Source organism: Zootermopsis nevadensis, unplaced genomic scaffold (genome assembly GCF_977971745.1).
Source record: "Zootermopsis nevadensis isolate Lab colony 2312 unplaced genomic scaffold, Znev_1.0 Znev_ptg000002l, whole genome shotgun sequence".
Classification (NCBI taxonomy): Eukaryota; Metazoa; Arthropoda; class Insecta; order Blattodea; family Termopsidae; genus Zootermopsis; species Zootermopsis nevadensis.
This window is the reverse complement of record NW_028259134.1, coordinates 6,840,305-6,868,292: the sequence shown is the minus strand read 5'-3', so window position 1 is coordinate 6,868,292 and position 27,988 is coordinate 6,840,305. Positions and strand designations below refer to the sequence as shown.

At 38.5% G+C, this 27,988-nt stretch overlaps 1 protein-coding gene across 7 annotated transcripts in view; it reads left to right on the top strand.

The window, feature by feature from the left end:
* The window catches only part of LOC110830504 (dual specificity calcium/calmodulin-dependent 3',5'-cyclic nucleotide phosphodiesterase 1), a 686,314-nt gene that overhangs the window by 257,705 nt on the left and 400,621 nt on the right, over positions 1 to 27,988 (top strand). The window lies entirely within an intron of this gene.

The window sequence follows — 27,988 nt, the reverse complement described above, 5'->3', positions numbered from 1 at the left end:
GAAATAGCCTACAAGAAAATAATAAATTGTGCAAATACTTCAGAATTAAGAAATATAGGAAGGTATCTGTCTAAAGTTAGATGTAAATGGGAGAATAAAATTAAGAAACTACAATTATATTAAAATTAAATCCGTGGCGTAACATCCCTCTGAGAGCCAATGCCGACTAGCTGGCTGCTGGCCTCACGTTCACATGCCTAAGCAGAGGTGGACGATAACCAACCAGATATAGGGTGACGTGTGGTCAGCACGACGAACCCCCAGCCATTGCTAGTTTTCCTGACCGGATTACGCTACCCATTGTAGCTCCCCGATTTCCTCACGATGCTGAGTAAAAATATAGAACCATTCAACAAGAAGGGAGACAGGTAGAATAACATAATTAAAGACAGATGTATTACAGTTGTGGTCCGGGAAAAACCTAGTTTTTGGCTGCTACAGCCACTATAAAGAGATCCTCAACGCAGTAAAGTACTATTTTATTATATTTATAATACAGATTCAGTGTGGATATTACAAGAATCGCAGTCACTTCGCCAAAAGGATAGCAATCGCCGAAACGTTGAAAATTCAGCCTGCATGTACACGGTACCGTCATTCAAGCATAGCATTTAGCAGTTCTTATAGTCTCCCTAGACCTTGGTCATTTGTTATAAATTAACGCGTCATTAATCCCATATTCAAAACGCGTTCCTTGAGATGTTTGAGTGACAACCCAAGATTCAGCGGAGGTAATAAACGAGACGAATTACTTAGATAGGGCGTACGGCACACGTTTGATAGATGATATGAAAAATTTTAATGCGGAAACTGAAAGGAAGAGACCACTTCCGTGACGTTGGTATTACCGACTGGAACAAATTAAAAGAACACCCGTTTGGAGAAGTCTCCAGTTGCGTAGCATCCATACCAGATTTAATGAAAGTCCATTCAACCGTTATCGAGTTGTTATATGCATGCAGATTGGTTCACGGGCGATGACATCATGTCGGAGGATCATCTAGTGACGTAATCGCATATAATCATCGTCTCGCCCCACTCGTTTGAACACCCGTCACGTCAGTATCACCGATTGGAGGAAATTAGGTTTTGTGTGAGAAGTAGCCTGATATGTAAAATATATTTTCAGAATGTCACTGAAATCCGTTCAGGCATTCTAGAGTTTAAATATGTGGTTGGGATTATTTTGTGCGATCACTGTACATTGCAGCACGAACCTAAAATATGTTTTGGATTAATAGGATTTGAGGTTGTGGATTGTATTCACGTGCTCAGGATAGGATCCGATGGTGGGCTCATGTGAAGACGGTGAAGAACGTTTGGGTTATTTAAACGACAAGGACTGACTTCGTTGAACGCCTGTTTCCTTCTCAGAAAGGACTCAACGGTTTCAGTGCCGAAGACATTCCGTACAATGAATCATACGTACACCTGTTCGGCGTTGAAAGTAATAAAGAATGTAATTTATATATCCGTTAAACTAGTGTTTTTTTTAGTGTTCTGTCTGACGACAGGTCCATATGAACAGGATACTTTCATCCATTTCTCGGATTGGGACCTGTTCATATACATTCTTGGCAGATGATCCAGAAGTGGTTTGCCATTGCATTCTTCTGTGTGTGAATGGAGTAATTGTTGGGATGCCACGGAGAAACCGGGGAAGCCCCCGGAGGAAAACTCCGTGTTGCCTAGACCACGGCCTTGCCCAACACAAGTTATAAATTAAGCACCGCCGGGAATCGAACCCGAGACCCCAGGATTACAAGGCCAGCGTTCTAACCGCTAGACCACCGTGGCTATAAACTAGTGTTATAAAATGCAAATTAAAAGGCCTAACCGTAGGTTTGTTTGTTTGTGCGGGACTTGAATTTCTTATACCCTTCAGGCCCGTTAACGGCAAGATTTCCAATTCTGTGCAGTGATGGTGTTCAGGACTTCACGTGTTTTATACATGATTATTATTGTCGTTCTTCACGTATTTCCTTTCCTCTTTTCATCTTCTTCATATAACTTATTCTTCCATCATCTTCGCTTGTTAATCCTTCATATTCTTTGCTGTCTCTTCCTTCTCTTTTAATATCCTGATCCGTACAAGGACATGGTACATGATACAAATTGTAAAATGTCTTTTGAGTGTGAATTTTTGAACAATGACTTCTAGTTCTACGAAGTGGGTGAGTTTCTTGGAGGTTGTCACTCCTCTTACCCTCTGAAGCACACAATTCATCGAAGTGATACTATTTAAAAATTTAATACCTATCTCAGAGAATACTCGTACACAACGCATTCTGTTACGTATGAAGACAAGTTAGTTTATGCAGTTCACAGAATAAATAGACGTTTTTTAGAATAATACGAAACATTATATATAAACAATCTGTGGACGGAGTGGAGCTTTGTTAGTTTTCAAAGCAAGTTATTCATTAATTGACTACTGTGATTCAAGGAATTAAAACTAAAATTTCTTCTCCGTTATTTAGGAGGCAATATTAGAGCTGCAGTGACCAGAGATAACATACACAAATGTGAATATAACGGAATGAGGTGACACCAAATATATGGTACATATATAGATCTTATTTGTAAGTATTTGTTATAATACAGGGATTTAGAAAAACCCAACGTCCCTGAGGATACTCCTATGTCCGGCCGAGATTCAGACACTGATTTTAGTTTACCTTAAAAGCAAAACACGGATATATGGGGATTACATTGATGTCTAGTGACAGGCTTTGTATTAGCGGTGTTGAAACTTTTGACTCTCATGTTACCACAGTGTAAGTTGGCTGGTTAATTGTGTAAGTTTTATGGAGGGATATCTTAATATTCTTTATGTAATAACAGGGTAGAAATTAAGATTTGAAGGTTGATTTATGTGTCCTCAGCTGTTACATAATTCTAGCTACTATTTGAGGTATTCAGTTTAAAATATTTACTATATTTTTAGAACTTCAGCCTTAATGAATAAAGTTATGTATTATTTAATGGCGTTGTTGCAATTTCCGAGGTTAGAATAACGTCGAATATGATGTGAAGGTGATTATGAATGCGATTATGAGATTCCTGACATTCCTGTGGAGAAACAAGCTAAAAAAGATACGAGTAAAGATAACAGTTAACCAGCTCGACGTTGATGCAGTAGACATTCTTCACAAGATGACAAGTCGGTGAGCTATTGAACCCGAAGGTTCATTACCGTGTTTGCAAGAGATCGCTGGTCGGAGGCCCCATGTAACGCGTTTCGTAACATTCTGCTTGTTTACAGCGAGGAGTGACTGCAACCCCCGACCAATCCGCACACCGCAGCACCACCTGTCGGATGCACGCGACCGCTTGTCAGGTGCCCACCATATCTGGAGGCCACCGCGTGCACTATATTAAACGATTCTCGCGTTGGAAATTATGATACATTTGCAACTACACTTAGCATAGCGAAGATAAATATAATCTGGATTCGCAAGGTTGCCCATCGAGTAGTAATTGATAAAGCCTTGTCAGCATAGTACATAGTAGTAGGCCACGATCTATTCACCAGCGGTAATGCTTTTGCCGTTGATATGTGGTACTTCAAACCACAGATATTATTTTAGTCAACACGATTCCCAGAGTGGTTTTCATGTTCTTGCACCATTTTCCTCGAACCACGGAAAGTAGATTTTCTTCTGCAGTTGTGTTTTTAATTTTATATGTTGAAATCTTCTGACGGAGAGCAGTAACCCTGATCAAGACTTATTCTAATATTTCTCGGCTCGTCTAGGCCACTGCTCAGGACACGTGTGAGGATTAGCTTTGACTAAAAAGCTACAGTTTTCGTCATTGTACGTAATAATCACAGCCGTCTGGCCAAAAATGATGCAGGCTTGTCAGCTATGAAATATATGTCGAAAAACAAGTACAGTCTTGTTAGAATTTACTGAATTAGTCCACAAAGTGCAACTCAGAATAGCGTCAGGACGAATATGTGGGAGAGAAGTTTGTATCACTTGCAAAACACTTTTCTAGGCTTGCATGTGGATGTTTTCTGTCGCATGTAACCTGCATGTTTGTGCATTCTAATTGTGTCAGAATAGATTTTGTGTCGTTTGCGTCATGTGAAACAAGATTTTCTTCCACAGTTACCCTAAAAACACAGAGACACAACCGCTTGACCATTCAAAGAGGTATTTACTTAGGTCAATCCGAGGTAGGACTGTTTGTTACCGAACGAGAGTGGTAAACCTCAGGTTAACGGAACGAATCGATGCTGAGCATTTTTGTTACCTTATTGATATTAATCTTATTATTATCATCATCTTCATCAACATCATAATTATCCAGTTTGTTTTCCTTATTCTTTTTTTCTATGTTTTATTGTTTGATGTTAATGTTCGTGTTACACAGACTATTTTTTTTGTTTGCTTTGGTGCAACGTCTATTTTATTTAAGAACTCAAATATAATTCATTTTATATATAACTGTGCGTTTATCTTCCTTGAACAAATACAGGAACAGACAAAGCATTAGTAATAATTTTTGAAAATAAACTGTTGTGGGCAATTTAGAATTATAAAATGAGAAAGGTCGCCCAAGGTGGAAGTGACTTATACTGTAATCATCACTCTCTGCTACGTTCATAGCAACTTACCATTTTTAATTTTGCGCTTTATAACATATAAATTTTGCACAATATCATTAATATAAGTAAAAGAACAGAAACTGTTCGGATTCATCTTGGAAATTATTCTCAGAGTGTTTTATTTCAACCCCATAGAAATTGTGATAATTTATAAAAAGCACTACTTAGGACATCTATGATACTTATCAGTTTTGATTTTAAGATAATGAACATAAAAGTGTTACGAATTAATGATGGCTGGCCAGCATTATTATGTGCCAAAATTTAATCTTCTTCAATAGAAGGTATTTTCAAATTTGGGTCTTTAATTAAAATGTAATTTTTTTTTATTATTCACATAATGGTGGCGAGTCCATGAATTCTCGCGCTTACATTTGAAAACTGCAGCTGTTAACTTAATCTGAGGAACACCTCGGTATTTACTATAAGACGAAATGAAACCGAGAAACCCCATATCGTGACGGCCGGCTACAAGTTTTCTGGAGTTTATTTTCTTGTATTCTTCAGCCCTACACTTGAAGTTAGAACAGTTGTCACAGGTTACAGCAATATAAGCAGTGGTTTTGTCGTGTTAAGTTCAGCGGTGATATGCAATGGATTTTATAGAATGTTGCCGATAATATTTTCTGTTTCGTCTTAGAAAACAAAATGAGTCTTCGCTGCAAACCGCAGTTGGATCATGTTATTGAAATAATAGACTTAACTTGAGAATCACTTTCTTTGTATTAAGTGCCGAGTTACTTAACGTCAAAGTTGGTGGCATGCCTATTAAAGTGTCCTGTAAAGTAGCACATGTATTAAGTGTCCATGCATGAATTAAGGATTCATGACCGGCCGCTGTCCTTGCCATGCGCCTCTCGGGACAAGACGATCTGTATTTCTCATGGCCGTCTTTTATTGAGGCAACACTTTTTGTTAGTGGTTGTGTGCTTGTATGGCGTCGACGTGACAGCATTTCCTCTCCAAAAATTGGCTGTGATTGTTTTCTTCTGTATGAGCAACAGGAAGCTAGTGAGAGCTTAAATGAAAATAAATTTATGAAGCATGGGGAAAATTGAGGTACGAGATCGAATAATAATAATCCGTGGCGTAACAGCCCTCTGAGAGCCAAAGCCGACTAGGTGGCTGCTGGCCTCACGTTCACATGCCTCAGCAGAGGTGAACGATCAGCTAACCAGATATAGGGTGACGTGTGGTCAGCACGACGAACCCCCAGCCATTGCTAGCTTTCCTGACCGGATTACGCTACTCATTGTAGCTCCCCAATTTCCTCACGCTGCTGGGTTGGCACCGGTCCCGTACACTGGTCGAAAGCTCATGAACGAGCGCGGTCCGAAGCATGATGCCTCAGACCACGCGACTATGGCGCAGAACGAGGTCGAATAGTCTACTAATATTTGAAGAAACTGTAGATGATAAATTTAATGAATACTGTCTATATAAATGTTTTACATAAAATTGAAGGTAATATCAGTATGTCGTTAATATGATATACAATCAAATAACTATCCCTTTTCACAATCAGTGTCACTGCAGTCATCACAATTTGCCCACAGAGGACACTGCGACTGTTTGCACGCCACAGGATTCCTTGTTGTTGCGGATTCACCGTTCTCCATGAATATTTAAGGAACAAACGGGCACTGAAGCCACCCGGAAGGCACGCTCCTGGACATATGCAAATGTTAACGTTTCTAATCTATTTGAGAATCTTAAGTTATCGAGCACGTACGCAGCTTGGTGAAGGGATTTTAATGTATTTTGACTACAGCACACTGAGAAAAGGAGGTAGCTGCTTAAATATGTAACGCACACTTGCCGTCTCTAAATCGGAAAATTATGTCTCAGCTTGGCCCTACCTTTAATTAGTCACATAGTAGACTAGTATAGCTTCAGGAAGGTTGGAGCTGTTACTCTGAAAAATCTTGGAACAGATCATGAGGATAATCATTATGATTGCTGATGTTATGCAGGTGCTAAATGTATGCGCAAAATGGACTTTAGAATTGAGAATGGTTATCCTTCAAGGACTTTGTCGCTCACAAGAATATATAGGGGCATTTCTGATATCAGACACAATTTTATTAACCAAAAACTCGGGAGACTGTGTGGAAACTTGGACATAATTTTTAAATGCATATTGTAGCAATCTTTCTTTCAAAACGGTAACATCGACTCCACTTGTCTGTATATTGACTTTGACACGAAATTGAAGATTCTGTCCTGGGATAACTGAAGCAAGCCACCAACAACTTTGGAGAATGCAGCCTATGACCGGCATTTGTTTGGTAGGGGTGTACCTGTATATATAAATCAGACGTGTTATCTCTCAAATTACTAGTCATGTTTCATTGAATAAACTGAGAATTCATGGTATTTTCATCATTTTCTCTTTAAATTTATGCAATTTTCACATTCTTTGTTTAATGTATTAAGAAACAGAAAGAAAGACTTATGAAAAATTGGGAGGATCTCTGTGGGTACATCAACCTCGGATAAAGCAAGTGAGGAATTTGAGGCGTCACACAACTAGGATAGTTGTCACATACTTTTGTTAGAACAGTCAGTTCAAGGATAATACTATATGCTAGGCCAACCTTTCTCGACGTATGGCACGCGTACCACTGGTGGTACGCAAACTAAATAAGTGAATCAAAAGATAATATTAACATAAATAAGTTTTCCCTGAACGCATTTTGTCAGTGGCACATTTAATGTGTTAAATTAGAATTAGTGGTGCTCTAACGAAAAAGACTGAGAACTCCTGTGTTAGGCAATTCGCTAGGCAAATCCTCTTTAAGGTCGCCACCTTGGAGGACAGTGAAAGCAACATTAAGATGAATCTCAGGGTTGTCAGGATGGGTATTTGGACGGAAGTGATTCAGGATCTAGTATGATGACTGAATTCGGTAGCACTCTGATTAATTTTCAGAGAATTACTCTGCTCCTTAGTTCTTCAGTCCGTGGATATTTCTAATTTATCCACCACTATAGCATGTTTTGTTATTGTGTAGAAGCTCCATAAGTTAGACTCATTTGCATTTGTTATTGGTTCAAGAACATAGCTCTTGTATTAAAAAAATTTTAATATATTTTAATACTTATGAATCACAATATGACGCATTTACAATATCTTATAGCTCTTGTAGTTTCCTTTCAGTACTTTTGTCTTAACCGTGTCCTCATGTTTTCACACATCATTATCCGCGGTGACAATAAAGTAAAAGTTTCATAGACAAACAAACTTCCAAGGACAAATCGTATGGATGAATCTGTCATCACTGACTTTCTGTCAACGCTATAGTGCTACAGCTGCATAAGTAACATTTGCATTATGCTCCTGTATATGCTGAAGGCTTCACATTACATGACACTGCATTACATGTTGATGAGACGTTCTTTCAATTCCTTATCTGGTGCACGTACCCTGTTTACGGGTGGGCGTGGTGAAAGGAGAAGTGTAACTATAAGTCTTTAATTAACACACCTTCTTATGGCCTGGTTGCTACATACATAGTACGTGGATGTATCTTCTGGACCAGGGGTTCCCAACCTTTTTTGAATGGCGACACACTTGAAAAACCCTCCGCGATTCCGTGACATCCGACTCACGGTGAGACCTCCATCCGCAGCTTCCAGTCGATTACAAAATGATATACGTAATTATGTAATAAAAGCAGACAAGGGGGAACTTGATGGCTACCCCTGATTTGGTGTAACATACTGCTTTTCAGACTTCATATTAATACGTCCATTTAGATTGTTTTGGGCAGAAAGAAGTTGTTTAAAGAAGAATTGTTCTATCTGTACCATAAAGCTGCAGTAGTAAAATAACCAAGAATTTGGGAATAATTTTCGTAAGTTTTTATTTTAAAACGTTTGAGCCGTTCAGCACGTTCATTATACGCCTATGAGACGAAAGCTGCGAAACATGTTTCATCAGAACCGATCGTACGTATCAGCCAAAGCAAGAGTGAAAAAAGTCAACCATGATCTGGTACACAAATTCTCTCATTTGGTTCGCCTTGATGTTCATTCATTGAACTTAACAAGTGTAATGTTTTTTTGGTATTCATATAAGATATCAGTACATATCAACACATTGCCTGTTCTTCCGTATATTTTATTTTAAATATTTAGTGCGTTGAAGAAATGTTTAAAATAAAATTTGTGTCATGAATTACGTAACAATAATTTAAATCCTCTCGGGCTATCGGCCGTGTCAAATGGTTTGCAGATAGCTTGAGAGGATTTTCCTTTTCTGTTCGCCGTGGAAGTTTCAGATCACACACACGTAACAATCCTTCGTACGGCTTCCTGTTTTGTCATAAAATTCAGATGTTACTTAATTTGGGCTTCATGTGAAGTGTAAGTTATAATATGTACTAAATCGACAGGAACTAAAATTAACGTTGTCTGCCGACTGTAGTTAGACCTAAATATCCTTGCATAGGTCTGCCAGATTGAATCCAAGTCCTTTGGTAATAACATTCGAGCAGATACGACTTTCCCATCGCTCGTTCATTATGTGCACTTTGTGGAAAGAATCTGAGTCTATACTACTGACAGCGTCGTTAAATAAACCATGAATGAGTAAATGAATATGTACGTTTATGGTTTCATAACCTGTACACGGCCATTTATAATTAAACGGAAACGTATGACTCGGATTATACGTTATTTCTAGGTAGGCAATGCGGTTAGAAGACCCAGCGATATTAAATCAAGAGATGTTAGTTGTAACAGTGTGAGTGCATTTGGTTCCGTGCTTGTGGCAGAGAATTCTAGCCTCTCGAGACAATTGTGTCTAATTATTTGTAATACTGGCATAAATGGAGCGTTTGTGCATGAGGCAACAGCACCCCAGGGAGTAAAACTTCGCGTTCCTCGAGTGCTAAATTAAACGGTAATTTCGACATTAACATGACGTGCGATTCTCTCACTTAAACTCCGACTCCTCAGTGAGCAACGTTTGGCGCGAGCTGGTAGGATTTTCGTTTTGGGTATTTTTGTAACTTTCTTCACTCCAAAAATCTGAGTTGTAGGGAGTACCATAAGAAGTCTTCTCCTTGTTTCTTATCTTTGTATGCATCAGCCTAATCAAATACAAATGTATAGAAATTACGTCGTTTGTGGTGCTTTGCCTTCAAGTTATAATCACGGTACTCGCGTTCATTAATGATATGGCATACATAATTTACGTCCAAGCTTTATAATTTTGTGCCAGTCTTGAACAGTAATATTTTATATTTATTCTTTTTTTATTTTTGTCCAACCTATTAGTAGCCTGGAGCAATTAATTATTTCTGTGTGACTTTCATAACTCTTAGAATATCTCAAATTGTGGCCTGTTTATAATATTTATTCGCTGTTTCATTACTTGTTTAACGCATGGGCTTCTTCAGGTGACAAACATTATATTTTACATTACATTTTGCATTAATATGCAGTGTCAATAATTATTTACATGGCAAGTATTTGATATTTAGAGAATGAGTCATAATAACGTTGGCTGCTTCAGATTTTCGCTGCAATACATTTTAATATTTACATGTGATTAATTAAAAACCAATCGGCTCTACTGTGATGAAATCAGGAGAGGACTAAATTCTGGAAATTCTTGCTGTCATGGAATTTGTAAACTGTTATCAACTTTTAAAAAATTTGTGGAAGATACAGAATGTAAAAGTTAATAAATGTGCCATTTGTTTTGCAAGGGTTCAACAGCTATAATAGTCCTTCCAAGTGTTTGAAAGTGCTTACGAAAATATTTGGACCTAGGTAAGTCACATTTTTTAACAGGAAAATGTAGAATTCACAAATGACTCGACATGAGGCAAGGGTGAGGGAGAGTTTGAAATTATACAAAACTTTATTAAGGAAACGTCTTGGAAGAAGACTGGGAAGGAAATTAAATAATCACATTAAGATGGGACATGGAGATGATAGGTTGCATTAGAGATTATTATAGTGTGTTGACTATCCTTGATACTTGTGCATGATTTCTTACGCTACGTATATTGAACTGTCGGTGAGTTGCTGTTCAGTGTCCTTGGTTCTAGCAGTGTCCTCATCTTTACACAATTCCCATCAGTTCTTGTTTCGGACGGCATGGATTTTAGTATAAATGCGCGTCAGTTGACTTCCCAGTACTGTTGACTTCAAATTTCTATATTATATTATTGTCTTTCCGCCCCATATGGTTGGTTTTGTGTACCATCGACTTGCCTTCTAACATGATAACACCCGTGCGTCTTACTGTTATGACTGTACGGCTGATGTGTTGCTTGATGGAAAAGTCATATAAAACCCACATTACAATAATAATCCATATTAAAATAGTTACTGATGGCTGTATTTTAATACAGTTCGATTAATAAACAAACAATAGTGCTGCGGATGTACGTACAAAAGCTAACACCGGTCACGTCATGTTGTAACCTGCGGACACCAGCCCGTCAATTGTATTCTAACAATCGAAGTGCAAGGATGTCTTTTTCACAAATGCAATGGATGTTTGTTGTCAAAAACGACCTGGTACCTCGTCATTTTATATACTTATAATAACTTCCAAGAATGATTTCAAGTATACATTTCCCTATTCTCCTGTGCGAAACAGAACTTCAGTATGTCGTCTGGCGAATCGTTTCCATAACACAGGATATCTTCAGGAAAAGAGTGAATGCATGCATCGCTGAACGCTGTGGCCATTTCCAACACTTAATATACCATTGATTTTTTGCCAAATGGAACATGTGTCAGGTATGGGTTCGATCACCTTATATCGAAATTAAAATTTCACATATAACTTAACCACATCCTTTCACTTAAACTCATATTTATTTATTGCGATTACAAATTTCAGAATTTAAAGCTGTCAGTGACAGGAACAAGTTTGACGTGTGACTTACCTGTTCAAATTCTGAATTTAAAAACTTCCATAATCACAGATTATTATTGGCGTGAAATCTGAATAAATTTTAAAGTTTCATGAAACTCTGGGGTGCAGTTCATATAGTCAGATGACCTTTTAATGGATAGTTTACGACACATTAAAAGCCAAAAATGTGTCAGACGTTTCAAATCATCGTCACTCTTACGTACGTTTGCGATTCAATTTTTCCGGGCTGAATGACTTTCAACAGCAGCATAATTCGTAAACGACCACAGTTGCTTGTCGTTTAAATTACGTGTTTTTGCAGCTTTCTGTAGTTATAATTCTTTTGTGAATGGAGTGCCCTGTCAGAATCATCTTACGTTATCACCCAGCCTGACTGTGCACTGACGCCCAAAAAAAGTGTAGTTTGAATGTCAGTATGCCTCAAATCCCAGTATTACACAAGTGGAGCCTTTCTATTTGTAGTTTCGGAGTTTAGGGGCACCGAAACTGATGTGGATTCAGAGATTTTACGGTCATCATTCTTGTATTGATGAAGGGGCGCTACGTTATTCCGGGATCCGTTTATATCAAGTTAATCTTGTAGCAATAATTATTTCTATCCTTGTACTTCATAGAGAATGTGCATGAAAAAATTGTGAATTTTAAATTAGTTTCTTTTCTGTGTTTCGAGATTTATGTTGTTATTTCTTGGTTTGTCTTTTGTGTAAAAGATATGAAGCTTCTCACTGTTTCCCTATAAAATACTGCACTGTGTTACACCAGGGATTTCAAATACGTACATGAATGAGTCCTCGGTCGCTAAACAGGTTAGGTAGAGTGAGTAATCGATACGTCAATAATTCTGAAATGTGTTTCAATAAAGTTCTGATATTCTGACAACACCGGAAGACATCAGTTTTACCTAACATTGGCAAGAAATGTCATAGTCATCGTGCATATACATTATAATTCACAGATAAATAAACCGGGGTTTGTCATATCCCATAGTATGTAAATGCCTGTAAAAGTCGGCTGACTTGTTGATTTCAAAACTGATTTTCTGTTGTTCTGTGTTTTTTCCAGGTGAGTACCAATCAGGTCCTTTTACTTCCTGCAGTAGTTATCGGAGTCATAAGGGTGAGTTCCTTTCTGTTTTGTATATATCTGTAACTAGCACTTCCTAAAGACAGAACTGTATAGAGTACTGGTTTTACATCTTTGTCTCAAGTTCATATCATTTATATTTTGTCACAACGTTATATAATGTGCTGATATTAATAATGTGTTGATTAAGAAGATGGTATATATACAAGCAGACGCTACAGAATCTTTGTATTAGTGATTCGCTAATAGAAGGAAGCCTTCATGAATAGGTCATTATGAATGTTTCGATGTATGTTACAAAATATTTCAGTGACTACTCACCGATACAAAGCTATACAAATGCATATCCATGTAGAAGGATTCGTTTCATTAGATTCTAAATTGAACTTAACTCCATGGAGTCCTTCAGTAGCTGATAGTACGCTCAGTTAGTGAAGAACATTTCCACCTCTCGTGGATTCCGAAGGTTCATTGCTGTGCTCACTAGAGCTCGTCACCTCAGTTCATGTTTACCCTCTAGACTTTCCTAAGATCCATTTTAATATTATCCTCCTAAGCACACGACGGTCTTCCGACTGGTCTCATCACTTCCTCCTTAATAGGTCCAAATATTATCCTCAACATCCTGTTGGTTAAAACCCTTAGTGTGAGAGAAAAAGCATTGATGTGCAGTATCTTATTAAATAATTAATTTTGGGGGATATTTAAAATTTGCCAAAGATATTTATTTATATAAGTTCATAAACTAACTGTACCAGAAGGTTTATTATTAGTGAACGAAGCTCCTGTTCAGTTAAATCACTTCTCAGGGAGTCCTGTTCTTATAACGAAACTCCAGGGTTTTCAGATCTGACAACTCCGTACAGGCTGCTTTTGTCAATGGATGAAATCGCCGTCATTGCCTTCCACTTGTTTTTTTCTACACTGTCATCTTCCCTGCCGCCATCTTCATTAGACAAGATCAAATAACTCGCAGAACATCTGAATATCACATAACACCCACCACTGTTATTACCCCGCACCATTTTCAGTGTCACCACTCATCATCAAAACACCTACATCACTATGATCAACTGGCCCCATCACTAATATCAGACAACCAGGAAGTACCACCACCCAGCCAGCATCCAGTAACTTGCGCTAATAAAAACAGTCGCTTCCGAACCCCAAGATTAAATAACTGACAGCACTATCATCAGTTACTTCCACCTAATACTAAACAACCTTCACTACTACGACTCCCACCGAAATTCGCGTTGACTCTGCCACTGACCTTATACTTGTGGTGCCCGTTGTGTCGAGTCTATCCACAGAAGCCCGTAGTTCAGGGAGTGTATGTCTCAGGTTGCTGCATGGATGTATGCCGGCTGTCAGCGAAGCAGCTGTTGTTCCAGGCTCGTAGCGAAGTGATGGAAACTTCAGTTATGTGCCGTTTTTACTTAGTTTTACCATATTGAATGAATTTGTGTGTATAAATAATCGTTACAGTCAGATGTCAAATTAAAGAGGGTTAATCCTGCATGATACTAGCGTGTGTTATGGTAATGGAAGATTAATATTTTCCATAACATTTGTAGCTACTCTGCCACTTACTCTCCTCTTACTGCCGGTATCGAAGCCACTTGTTGCATTTTTACCCGCTATTTGTATCTTCATTTTTTCCCCTCCCTTATTCCTGCCAAGGACCGTCACTAAGTAACAATACAGCTGTTTCTCTATTGGCCAACACCAGGAAACTACATACACCCTTGTTTATCAGCTGGCCGCATCACTAAAATCAAATGATCACCATTTAACATAACCACCACCGAACATAAAACACCCTACACCAATATAGTTAAATGTTTACCAATATCCAACGCAAAACACCTTACACCAGTGGTCCCCAACGCGGTGCCCGCGGGCGCCATGGCGCCCGCCAAGACTTTTTTGGGTACCCGCGTTGTTACGGAAAGAAGTTAAACTGAATAATGGAGGCCGTTCGACCATGAACATTATAAAATCGAAGCACAGATCTCAGCTTACTGACGCCCATCTTGACGATTGTTTGCGAGCAGCAACATCATCCTACAATCCCAAATTTGAAAAACTGGCCGATGAAATGCAGCGCCAAACATCACACTAACTTCCCACTTGAGTAATAATAATTGCACTTATAAAAGTACGTATTTTTGATTGCATGTTTTCTTGTATCATTAAACGTCGTGTTGTTTTGTGTATTATTTGGTGTCCATATCCTATTTGTCCAGAATACAAAATTGGCTTTGTTAATTGGTTGGTGTCCGCCACGATCTTATAAACTCTCAAATGTGCCCGTTGGCACAAAAAGGTTGGGGACCACTGCCTTACACCATCACCCGACATAAAAGATATGCAGTAAAAGCACAGAACTTAAAATACTCTATATTCCGTCATTATCCATCACCAAAGGAGCTCAAATAACTCCACCAGCATGAAACCACCAAGAGCCACGGTGTGGAATAACAGTGGGGCAATGTCTGCAACGCAAAAGAAATTTGCGCAAAATCTTTCCTCATAAGTAAAATTAGAAAGCCACCGTAGACCCCGAATTCTTTAATAATGGGTTGAAATATTCTAGATTATGTAGACTGTTCTTGAGTTACACCGAAGTCAGCTGAATGACACACCACGCAAACACATAGAGTGCACACGTAATACAGGTGGTATCTTGTGATAGGAAAATTTGTTATCATGATTGTCTGTTCATCTCGCCGCTCCTTATGAAACGTGACTCGATCACAAGCACAGATTGCATTAGTGGATCGGTGTCAGCTTTACAACACATGCAACAGACGTTGAGTCTGATCTTGTGGTATTTCAAAGAGTAAGTGTTACCGCCAAGGCATCGATATGCCGATATCGAATTCTGGAGGTAAACGGAAGCCGGTGTATATTACTTGGCATTTACCTGTTATCAGCAACTCATGACAAGAAAATAGTTAACAGTAATCGGTCAGGGAAGTAATGAAACACAAGGAATTTTGGAAACTGAGAGTTTATTTAGTATACGGAATATCCCACAAAAAGACGTTTTCACACGAATGACTGTCTTCTGGGTTGTTGAGCCATGTAGTGTGGTAGAAGTTTACAGACATTTCAGAGGTCCTTGCTATCTCCGTTATCAGGACGATGATCGCCCTGATGATGGAAGCAGCAAGGAAAGTTTAAGAAAATCAGGGCGGCTCTGAACTGAAGGGGCACATCAGTTTTTGGTCTTTGCTGATAATATTAATCTGTTGGGCGATAACATAAAAACTATGAAAGGGAACAGTCTTAAGGGCTAGTAGGGATGTTGGTCTAGAAATAAATGCATAAGAGTCATAGTAAATGTCACGGTATCAGAATTTGGGACTGAACCAGTTTCTAATGAAAGGTAATAAATCGCTCGAAAATGTAACAAAAGTCAAGTTCTTGGGGAAATTAACAAGTCAAAATGACATTCATGACGAAATCAAGATCAGATTAAATTAAGGGAATGCTTGCCATCTTTCAGTCCCAAACATTTTGTACTCCCTTCTCTACGAAAGTGTAATTTTCCCAGTTGTGCTGTATGGGTGCGAAACTCGTTCTGTCTCTTTAAGGGGAGAACATGGATGGAGGGTCTTTGAGAACAGAGTGTTGTGGAGGATATTTGGACCTAAAAGGGAGAAAAACGGATCACGGGGAAAATTGAATAATGGGCTTCACGGCCTCTACTCCTAACCTGATATTGCTAGGCTCATTAAATCGAGGTGGATGAAATGGGCGGGACATGCGGCACGCATGGGGGAGGGGTGAGGTGTGTACAAGATATTGGTTGGGTGGCCTGAAGAAGGGCCTAAGATAGGAATCGATGGAACGAACTAGATGCAGCTAGCTAAGGATAGGGTCCGGTGACATGCTTTTGTGAACACGGTGTTGAACCTTCGGTTTCCATAAAGTAAGTAGGCTACACTTTGACAAGCCGAGTATACAATCGATTTTTCAAATAATTTCTTTCATCACGGAGTGAGTGTGTTATACTAACGGCCTCCACGGCCTAGTCCACGCGGCCCCTGTTGTCTACATGGAAAATATCAGTGTAATGAAAAGTTTGTTTCATTATAATACAACAAGTCACTAGTCATCCATTGAACCCTAAAGAACATTAAAATATTTTGCAAAACAAATAAATCCAAATTATTTGGTACTGTATATGAAATGAATTTCCTTATATTTTAATTCAGCTTATAATAGGACCGCACTGAATATATCTAAATTTTGTAGTTGTATTGAGATGTATATAGGTCTATTTTAATGTACCAGTTTATTTGCGATGAAACGTATTTTAGAAAGGGGAAATAAAATTGTTCACAGTTAAATTCGATTGGAAACTTTCAGCATTGTCCACAATACCAGCTATAAGAGAAATCCGTGAGAATCGCCGAATTGAAATCTGCTGACGAACAGGCAGATATAGAGTTAATTCCATGCAATGGTCTAGCACTAACAGTTATAACACTTGATACCGCCATCAGCTGGATTCGTTTAATCCTCTCTAGTACATACCTCTTCATTAGTTAACCCATGAATACAAACGAAGGACTGCTCAAAATAGGTTACTACTTATGTATATAGATGGATGAAGGGTACCGTGACCTTAGGAATCGCCTGTAATGCCGCGAGCCGAATTTTTCTTCAATGAAAGCACGATAGCGTAACACTACATTAAATATGAACGTGCTTATGTGTATGAAGCAGAATATATCTTTTCAAAAAACCCAGTCTGTTTAGTGATTACATAGAAAGTTCCACTGTAAGTGTCCAGTAGGCAGTTGTAGTCAGCGTTTTGGAAATAACAAAATTCAGTTATGTATTTTATTGTCCCACAGTTTTTTCGAGCAAAGAGGGATATATTCCTTAAACTAGTTCATAAACCATTAGCCCTGATGTAGCGCCACACTCCACCGATCTGCTCGTACGTCGTAGGCTTCGATCACATCTGACGGCCTTCTGTCGCGATACCCACCAACAGCAAACAGAATGTCCTGTGGGATTCGCGGGCGAGCAATCCTTGGTGTCACGTGGTCCTTGTCGTCCTTCGACAACCTTTTCAGGAATTTGAGCGTCTCCGAGATCACGGGTCTGCACGCCTCGTTTTCCGACACGTACGGGTGCTTTGACACCTGTTGAACAGTTCAATGTGGACCTTATGAACTTTTAGGAAGGGATTCCATGTTTCATTGCAGAGGAGACAAGAAATTCACACATAATTTGGTTGGGAACTCATCGAAATAGAATGGTATATACAGGTAAACATGTTTTTTGGTTTATGTAACGACGCTCTTAACAAATGCACAGGTTGTGGAGAGAATCGAAAACAAATTTAAATCGATCTTAGAGAAAACTATTGAAATGTGTTTCAACCGAAAGTTAATTACTTCAGTAAGGGCTGCATTTTGAGTCACATTCAAAAATGTAACTTATTTCTCGTCTCCCCCGTGCTTTGGTTTAAAGAGACGAAATCTGCGATAATGGTTCAACGGAATTTTCGCACCCAGTATGGCAAGGATCCTCCCAGTAGACCTACAATTTACTCTTGGCACAAGAATTTTGTTGAGACTGATTATTCTGTTCGCCATGACAAATCTCCAGGTCGCCCGCGTGTTTCTGGTGCTGTCGTGGAACGAGTGAGGGAGAGCTTTGTCCGTAGTCCTGCGAAATCAACGCGACGTGCGTCTCGTGGGACTTGCATTCCACAACCGACCGTTTGGCGCGTGTTACGAAAACGTTTGCAGATTTACCACTGTGCAAGAAATTACTGGCTCGTCAGGAATTCTGTGCAGAAATGTTGCATCGGATAGGGGAAGGCGAAACATTACTGGACTACATAATCTTTAGTGATGAATCGACATTTCATGTCAGTGGTAAGGTGAACACCTGCAACTGCAGGATTTGGCGAAGCGAAAATCCACGTGCATCTCTGGAACATGTTCGTGACAGCCCAAAGGTGAATGTGTTTTGTGTCATTAGCAAAGTTAAAGTGTACGGCCCATTCTTTTTCCACGAGAGAACCATCAACGGTATCGTGTATCTGGATATGCTCGAAAATTTTCTCATACCACAGTTAGACGAAGATGACCAAGAAGGACGCATTCACTTCCAGCAAGACGGCGTACCACCTCACTACCTCACAGAAGTCCGGGATTTCCTCAATAAGCGTTTCCCAGGTCGGAGGATTGGTCGAAAAGTGCCGATAGCATGGCCACCTCGTTCTCCAGATTTGACACTTCTCGATTTTTTCTTATGGGCTTTTATTAAAGATCGTGTGTTTGTTCTACCCTTACCTGCCAATCTCACTGAGCTGAAAGCTCGAATCACCGCCGTAGTTGCAGAAGTGACACCGGATATGCTGGATCGTGTTTGGCAAGAAATTGATTTCAGGTGGGATGTCTGCCGTATCACCAATGGCAATCACATCGTACCAAAATGACTGTTTGAGATAAAACTTAATTTATTTTGCTACAAAATGACACCTAACCGATCCTGTAAGCCTTCGGAATAAATTTCTATACTATTTCAAAGTTGTAAAGTCCTTTTAGAATCACCCTTATATTCATTCATATAGGTAAACGCGGTCTGCAGATTCGAAGATCTTGACATTTGTTCTTAGATGGTAAATTTAGTGTTTCATAAGCCGTTTGGAGCTTAAACCATGTAACTTCACATGGTAAGATGATCATTGATTAATGAATTGGAGAGGAAACGGCCGTTGCCTAATTTACGGTGTTGTCCAGCGTTTGCCTGGATGGACTCAGAAAATAATAAAAAAATCTCTGTCAGAATAACCGGTTTTCGGTCCGACGTATTAACCTGAGATCATAAAAGCACGAAGCGGGATTTCTGACTAATTGACCTGTACCCCGAAGATGAGTAAAGACGATTTCTCAAACGTAGGTGAAGTAGGAGAATGTCGGTGAATGGTGACGCTGAAGACGTCGGTCGTGCCCCAAAATTAATGTGTCTGAATAAAATCACGAAACACTGGATAAAGTAAGCCGGCCTACGGAATTTACACTTGCATTATCAGGTTGCGTGTTTGAATCGTGTTATCAGATTGGTGGCCTATACGCCTTAATCTAAATGTAAAATACTCGTTACAGAATGTTATTGCTCGTTGTGATGACGTAGTGGTAGCAATCCAACACCAGTACTTTGAACACTGTGAATATTCATAAGTCTGTTGGATTAATAAACATTTGCAAATTCGATATGGATTGACCTAACAGCTCGTAATTGTTTGACGTAGTGATTCTGTTTCCGTACACATGTGTATTACATTAGTCCAGTGACGTCTGAATGTGCAGAGGAGACTTGTGTATTCTGTGCAATTTAAAAATCATGCATGAACTTGAAACAAAGTAAAATATTTCTGATCGCACAAGTTGCATGTACTTAAAATTTTTCACGACATTTCCGGCATTTTAAATTTGAGTACGCCTATTGAATACGATTCAGCCACGGTATTCTAGCGGTTAGAACGCTGGCCTTGTAATCCTGGGGGTATCGGGTTCGATTCCCGGCGGTGCCCGAATTTATAACTTGTGTTGGGCAAGGCCGTGGTCTGGGCAACACGGAGTTTTCCTCCGGGGGCTTCCCCGGTTTCTCCGTGGCATCCCAACAATTACTCCATTCACACCGAAGAAGACAATGGCAAACCACTTCTGGACCATCTGCCAAGAACGTATATGAACAGGTCCCAGTCCGAGAAAAGGATGGAAGGATCCTGTTCATATGGACCTGTCGTCAGACAGAACACTAAATAAATAATAATACATTGAATACGATAAGACAAAGCATTTCTTATAAAAACAGACTGTTTCTGCTTAAGATGTAGTATTTCCACATCATCTTCGTATCTAGCTAGGCATTCAAGAACCATCTAGTTGAAGAATAGGAGGCTGATTTTTGACTAGCTGAGTCACTATAATCTTCTTAAGAAAACTATGCTACATGTTGTTCGTATACATACAGTATCTCAGCAATAGACAGGTTAAACGCACGTAAGTTAACAGGATACCATCTCAAAACCAAAATCGAGGAAGACGCCTTAGTTATATTCGTTCTGTGGAAATTGTTTGCATATTGGGGAGGTGGTGAAAGGGCGGCTGCCCATTCATATGCCTGTCCGCATGTTTAATCCCTAAAAGTAGTCAACAGACCGAAGAAGCTTGTGTGGGGATTTAGTGTTTCCGGATAATTTAACTGTGGTCCTTATCGGTTCTGGATGGCACGCTTTCACGTATCTGAAGTTCCCTCAAACATTTCTCATACTTTTAACAAATTTGTAAATTTACGCATTACATGACAATTATGATGTACTCGAAGGATTTGACTTTTGTCAGATGAATTATAGTTTATTGACCATTGAAAAGAAAACAATGTAGATATAAATTTATTTATTGTTAAGTAAAGTAAAGTTTGTCCCACTATACGCCTTGTAGGCGTTTGGGGTGAGAGGAGGTATAGCTCCTCTCTTCCTTGACCTCGGCACTAGATGGGGGTGAGTGGTCAGCATCACGCCCCGGCCGGCTTTACCCCCGGGAAAGAACCCCGGTACCCATTGTAGAGGAGGCTGGGTGGGCCCCAGAGCCGGTCTGGACGCAGAGGCTAGAGGAAAAATCCTCTGCCCCCGTCGGGGATCGAACCCCGGTCGTCCAGCCCGTAGCTAGTCACTATACTGACTGAGCTATCTCATGTAATTAATTTGGTAAACATGTTACCCAACAAAGGTAACAGCAATGCCCTAGATAAATGTAGTAGCCATGGCACCCATGGTAAACTTGGTAACCATGGTAACAAGGGTAATAACATTGGTGTCCTGGGTAACTGTGGTAAACATGTGAGGAGGTCCTCGTAGAGGATTATGATAATGACGTCATCTTAAGGGATCATCCACCCACATCAAAAATTTCAGCTTCCTTTATGTTGGTGTTTCTGGTTACAGAATATTAAAATGTACGATTTGGATATATAGCATACAGTGGGATGATGCCAGTGTTAAATTTTGTGAAAATCCGTCCAGCCCTTCTCGACTTGCATGCTTATAGATGATAACGTTATCACGGGAAATGACATCATTACCATTTGCAGAGGCTTATGGGTAATGACGTTAATTTTTACAATTATTATGCTACCTCACGAATTTTGCTATCAGTACATCGCTCTTTTTATGGTTAATTGTAAGAACTTAAAGATTAGAAATTTGAGTTTCCTCCAATGATATAATGATCGCACAATATTTATTGGACATCCATCTTGTCTTTATCAATTTATTATATGTTTTACAGACGATGAGGTCATTCATAATTGAAGAGGATCATGGGTTATGACTTCATTGCACTACTTTGAGCATCCGTCACATTTATTGATTTTGGAAAATTAAGAAGTTCTAGTCTCCATACCAAATCTCACTAAAATTATTTTATTCTTTCTTCAGTTGTTATGTGAATGCAAACGAACAGACAGACAGATGGACTGCGGACAAAAGGAAATTAATGGGCGCTCCACTAGTATGTAACACGCCAGAAATTTGTATTTCACAAAATGACGTTTTATGAAACACTGTAGGTTTCCACTCTATTTATAAAAGTGAAAATTAGGGCTTGAGAAAGGGGGGTGAAAGCAGGATACAGTCTACTCAAATAACATTCTTAAGAAGTGTCGAAGGATGTGTACTCATTAGGAGAGGATAATAGACGTTGATAATGGAATACTAAAATACGTTTATGTTGAGAGAAAACCGTGTTTTTACAGGCAGAATGTCAGATGAAATAATATTGAAATGTATTTTAAATTACAATTACCTGGGAGAAAAATCATACATAGGATTCAACGAAGCCAGAAACTCTTTTAAGCCTGCCCTTCGAAGGAAGAAGATACAGTGGTGATTCTTTTGGGACTGCAAGTTTTATTTCAATAATGTTTGAGGTAACGAAATACAAAAATTTTGGTTGATGACTGTTGGATGTATAGCATAAAATTCTTAGGAACAGTATAGTTGAATCTGCAGAAATTCAAATACATAAATAATTATAATAATTGTAAGGTTTTCCATTCTACTCATTATAGGCCTATTCAAAAGGCTAATGAACTGTAGAATTATAACTAAGACTGAACTAATAACTTAATACGAAATAAAGTATATTGTGAGGCAAGTTATTGAAGAACTTGGTGTGGGTGATGATTCAGGCGTAATTTGTTAACCAGTGAAACATCGAATAGGTCACATTATGAGAACCCCCGTAGCTTTACATCTCTCTACATGTGTACTATCGTGCTGGTATCTTCAGACTCTTGATATCCTACGCGTGTGGGCTGGGAGAAGACTGGTCTGAGTCAGCAAGTTATGTTCAACATGCATATGTATGACTGATGAAGTTGATGATGGCCACTGGACCGGTAGGTGTGTTCTGAAATTGGAGCTGTCAAAAGCATGGCTCACTAAACCTACGTTAAGACTGCTCCTAACTTCTTGCCTTTTAGCGTCTGCTTATTGTAACAGGAAAGTTGAGGCGTGCTTCGCGTCTGTTTGTTCGTCTGCGTGTCTAGGTCTACAGGCTGATAATTGGTATTGGCCTAGGCCTATAAAGTTTGGCTGCCGGAGGCGAACACGTAGGCATCAAAACAGTTACGGCTTATCGATAGGGTTAACTTGTGGCAGATGATCAAAACAAGAATCTTAAATATTAAAGTGATGATAGTTCTTCGAAATGAAAAGAGCTTCCTTGAAGCAAATTTGCATATCAAACGGGTACCGGTGGCTGAAGAAGTAGTATAACTTACTAAATCGTGCGTCGACAGGTATATGAATAATTTGTGGAATTTTCGGTTCAGCGGGAATTTCACAGACACATTTTCAGTGTACGTGTTTTGCTGTCATTAAATTGTATATTAAGAGATTTGAAGTAAACGTTTCCACCAATGTTTATTCCTTTATCCGACTGAATTGTGACATTTCAAATTATAACCTGTCCAGTCGCGTATTTTACTTTACAAATATTACGAAGGGAGTTGTCTCTCCTTATGATTTTGTTTCTGAAATATAATCGATTAATATTTCGATAACGATTTCACTTCTTGCAGTGTAGTTTCAAATATTGCCTTTACTCTACAGTCACTCGCTACAAAACCAGTCCTGAGCCTTAAGCCATTAATAATTCGAAAATGCCTTTCACACTATCGCGGTATATCATTTATTGGCTTTTCGAGATTCTTAGCACAGCAACAAAAATTGCTGGAACCAAAGCCTGTGTCATATTCAGGGTTCTGGGTTGTTATCTTAGTTTCTTAAAACATTTCAGATTAAATATTAGCTGAAGATTTCGTGGACACCAGAAAAATGTCTTTTCAGAAACACCAGAATCAAATAAACGACCACATCGAAAGAAATGGATATGCCTTATATTTGGGAGGGCTGTTTTCATTCACATTTCTTGTCTTTTAGTGGGTGAAATATCGTCATCCGTATTTTACACATATGCATCTTACAGTAAAAGAAAGCTCGGAAAGTACATTCCGTGCCATAATATACAACGTACTCCTATGCGTTGTTTGCAACATAAGATAAAATAAAACAGCCTCTCTTGACCTGACATAACCTCATCTAATCTTTCCTAACCGAACTCGACGTGACCTAAAATAATCTAATATTTTATAACGTAATTTAACTTCTAAAGTAATACAACTTGGCCAAACTAAATCTAACTTGAAAAACTACCTAACAATATCGCTCCTAAACAAACTTAACCCAACCGAACTTAACTAATTAAACTACCCTGACATAACGTAACTCAGCCTTAGCTAAGCGAACCTAACATAATCTACACTAATCTAACCTAACCTAACCTAACCTAACCTAACCTAATCTAACCTCTTATCACCTGACCTAACCTGCCCCACAGAACATAACCAAAAATAACCCAACCACTTTTTGGACATTCATAATTTTCAAATTTTTCATGTCTTAAAATTTTTGAAACTTTAAACTCCATAAAATTACAAATTTACGAGAATATTGAAACTTAAAAACAATTAAAATCTTATAAATTCTCAAAATGTATAAACACCCACAGTTATTTTTTTTTTAAATGTCAAAATCCAAGATTTAAAAAATTCTCTTATTCGAATTGAAACATTCACAATTCGTATTTAAACATTTCTCCTAACTTAAACTTCCTTAAATAAAACGAAGGAAACCTAAGATAACCTAACTCAATCTAACATGTCCTAATCTCATCTAACCTAATTTATCCCAAGAATCAATATTAACATACACTGACACTTCGGCTGATTCCCACTTATAACAATACGAAATAGATTACCATACTAATCAAGGTGAACATTTATAGAAGGCATAAGCATTGTAAACAACAAATTCGGACTTAGACAGTTCCTGATTTGGACACCAGATCGCAACACCTGAATGTCCATCCGTAATTCTTTATCACTGCTTGTAAGATATTCAACAATACTATTTTCAGGTCGTGCAGAATGGCACACCGCTCATACAAAATGTCATTCCGATCCGCCCAGTGTTTTTAAATGGAATCAACTGGATGGACGGACGGACAGTCACGAGCATATCATAATGCGTTCTCCCCATGCAGTTCGTGCATACGAATTCTTAACTTGTTTTTATAATTAAATTACAAGCTGCATAAGAACGTAGATGCAGGTATTCGTTCATATAATTCTGTTTTTATACATAAATTCCATTAGACAAAGCAGAACTTCAACAGAAAAGAGAGACGCAAAGCAAATGATATATTCTTACTTAGGGTACGAACATATTAAATGAGTTAGGGGGACCCAGGCTTGTGCGTGTGGTTACATTATTTTGATTTATTCCACAAAACACGTAGAATCTCAATTAAAATTTAAGTTACAAAAGCTGCAAAGGTTACGTTAAGCGTGAACATTTCAAAGGAGTCGTCAGTTAATAAAATTCATTTGAATTTAAAAGAAGTAATGGGGAATTGAAGTATTTTAATGTACATTTAAACTCCAATCGGCCGCTTGTGGAGATGATAAATGAAGATGTTTTTGGCGAAGGATAAACAGAAAGAATATTTATTAATTTATTATCGGACTGGTTGGGTTTTGTGAATGTTACTTTCAGCGGGGGAGCGAAGTGCTGAAAACGTTATACAAGAAATAGAATGGCCCAGTGCTAAGCAGCTGAGGCCACCTGCGTCATACATCATGCAGCTGAGGTACCAGCACTGGAACTGGTATTTGCTGCTGCAAGCCGCAGCGGGTTCCACGACTGCCAGTATGCTTGAAGGCAAAGCGGTTACCACGTCTTACAATAAGACGATTCGACTTCTTTTGTATTGTGAGTCTTTTTCTTCAGAGGTTTCATTGTCTAATGGGATTTTTCAGCAAATCAGTTCCTCAATAATTTATTGTAGGTTTTCTAGTTTCTCTGTACCGGATTTATTACGGTACAAGAAGGGGGTGTAATTAGTTACATAATTGTATTTGTGTTCAACGAATCCAAAGATGTATCAGAATCTCTATAAGCGACAACCACAAGATCTATTAAAAGTTATAAATTTATGGATATAAAAATAGAAAATGCGAGTCACCGAATAACACACGGTCTTGGCGAACACAGTAAACAGAACTAAAAGTTGTTAAAATAATGGTATAAATAATAGCCACACGATTTTAGTAAACTCCGAATATAAAACTGGAAAATATGATTTACCAAATCTAGAACGGTTTGCCAAAAACAGAAGACATTGGTACGTAAAGCACATATTAAAAACAAGGACCTTGCTTCGTATTCAAGGGGTAGCGGGTTCAAATATTTGCCCTGCGATCGGTTATTCTGACAATTTGTTTGTGGTTTTCCTCTCTTCCTCCAAGCGAATACGTGAATTGTAAGTTGAATTTTCCAATGAGTGTTCCCCACAGTTTTCTTTAAAATTCATTATCCATTGATTACTCCCATTAAGTTACGTCGATTGAAGCGCCCCGAAGGAAAAACTGAAATAAACCGATTATATTCTAATGTACCGCCATTCTTGAACTTTATGGTGCCGTTTCTGTAATTTTTATTTTTATTTTTGTGTTCTAGTCTGTTTATTCTAGACTGCCGCCCGGTGCGAATTAGTCCATATCTGTTGTGTGCTACACATGTACGATTTGTTAGTTATTTTCATTTTCATATTAGATTTTTCAGGGATATAAATTTTGTCTGTAACCTCTCATAATGTATAACAACTGAAAAAATTTTGAACGAATTTTCTACTCGGCGTATTTATACCAGAAGTTAATTTGTTTCCTTTGGTAATACAAGTTTTGCACGAAGGAAAGTGTATCTTCATCAGTATTCTCAAACTCAGCCCCTCAAACAAATAATAACATAACGTGAGACATCTACAGCTGTTTAAAAACAATCTTCCTAAAGAACATATCCCACAGCTACTACAGTAGGATCACAATTTAAAAAAAAAGAGCTGTACACTGAAGCAATTTGAACTTTTGATACAGAATCCTATAGAATAAACAGCTGTGGCGTAGTTGCAGACAATGTTGTTTCTTATTCGAGATATTCCTGGTGCAAAATTGACCGGTGGTCGGCTGTCACTGACAAGCATTTTGTAGTTAGTTATCTTAATCCCTGCAAGCTGTGCCATGACATTAACTAAAATCAGGCCACTGTACGGTACACTATAGGCCTACATTACGGTGTGGGCTGCTTTGAGCGTCGTTATAAACTGTAAGTAAACTAATGTGAATATTAGAAGGACGTATGTCATATCCAGCAGAAAAGAGAGAAACTGTGGCCTTATTTACTAATATTTCTATTAATACACTTTTCGGTACCTTTATTTAACAAATAGTTAACCCCACTACCCAGGCTTCGATTCGATTTGAAATGCACTGTTTCTCATTATTTTCACCTCTTTAGAGTCAGCATCTCCCCCGCCCCTCACTCCGATATATAATGTAGTTTGCAACGAATCTAATTTTAAGTGAAAATATTTTATTTAATTTGATGGTACTGGATACTCTGTATAGTTTGATTTAAATTAGAGAATCCGGAAAGTGTTTGGTGGAATATAAATTCACACAGACAGCTGCGATGACAGTCGGATACATGATTTGTTGGTTTGATGTTAGCAAGTTCTTAAAGATTTGTCGCGAATATTTATATTTTCACTATAATGTTACTGGATCTTCCGAGACAGTACGGAACCTAGCGGTAACTTCGGGACAAAAGATTTCCGAAAATTTTGTATTGCCATTAAACTTGAAAATAATTATTGTTGATCTTCGTTGCACTTGATTATTCTAGCGTTTGCAGAGGAAGGCTTCACGGTAGAAATGTTCTTATCTAA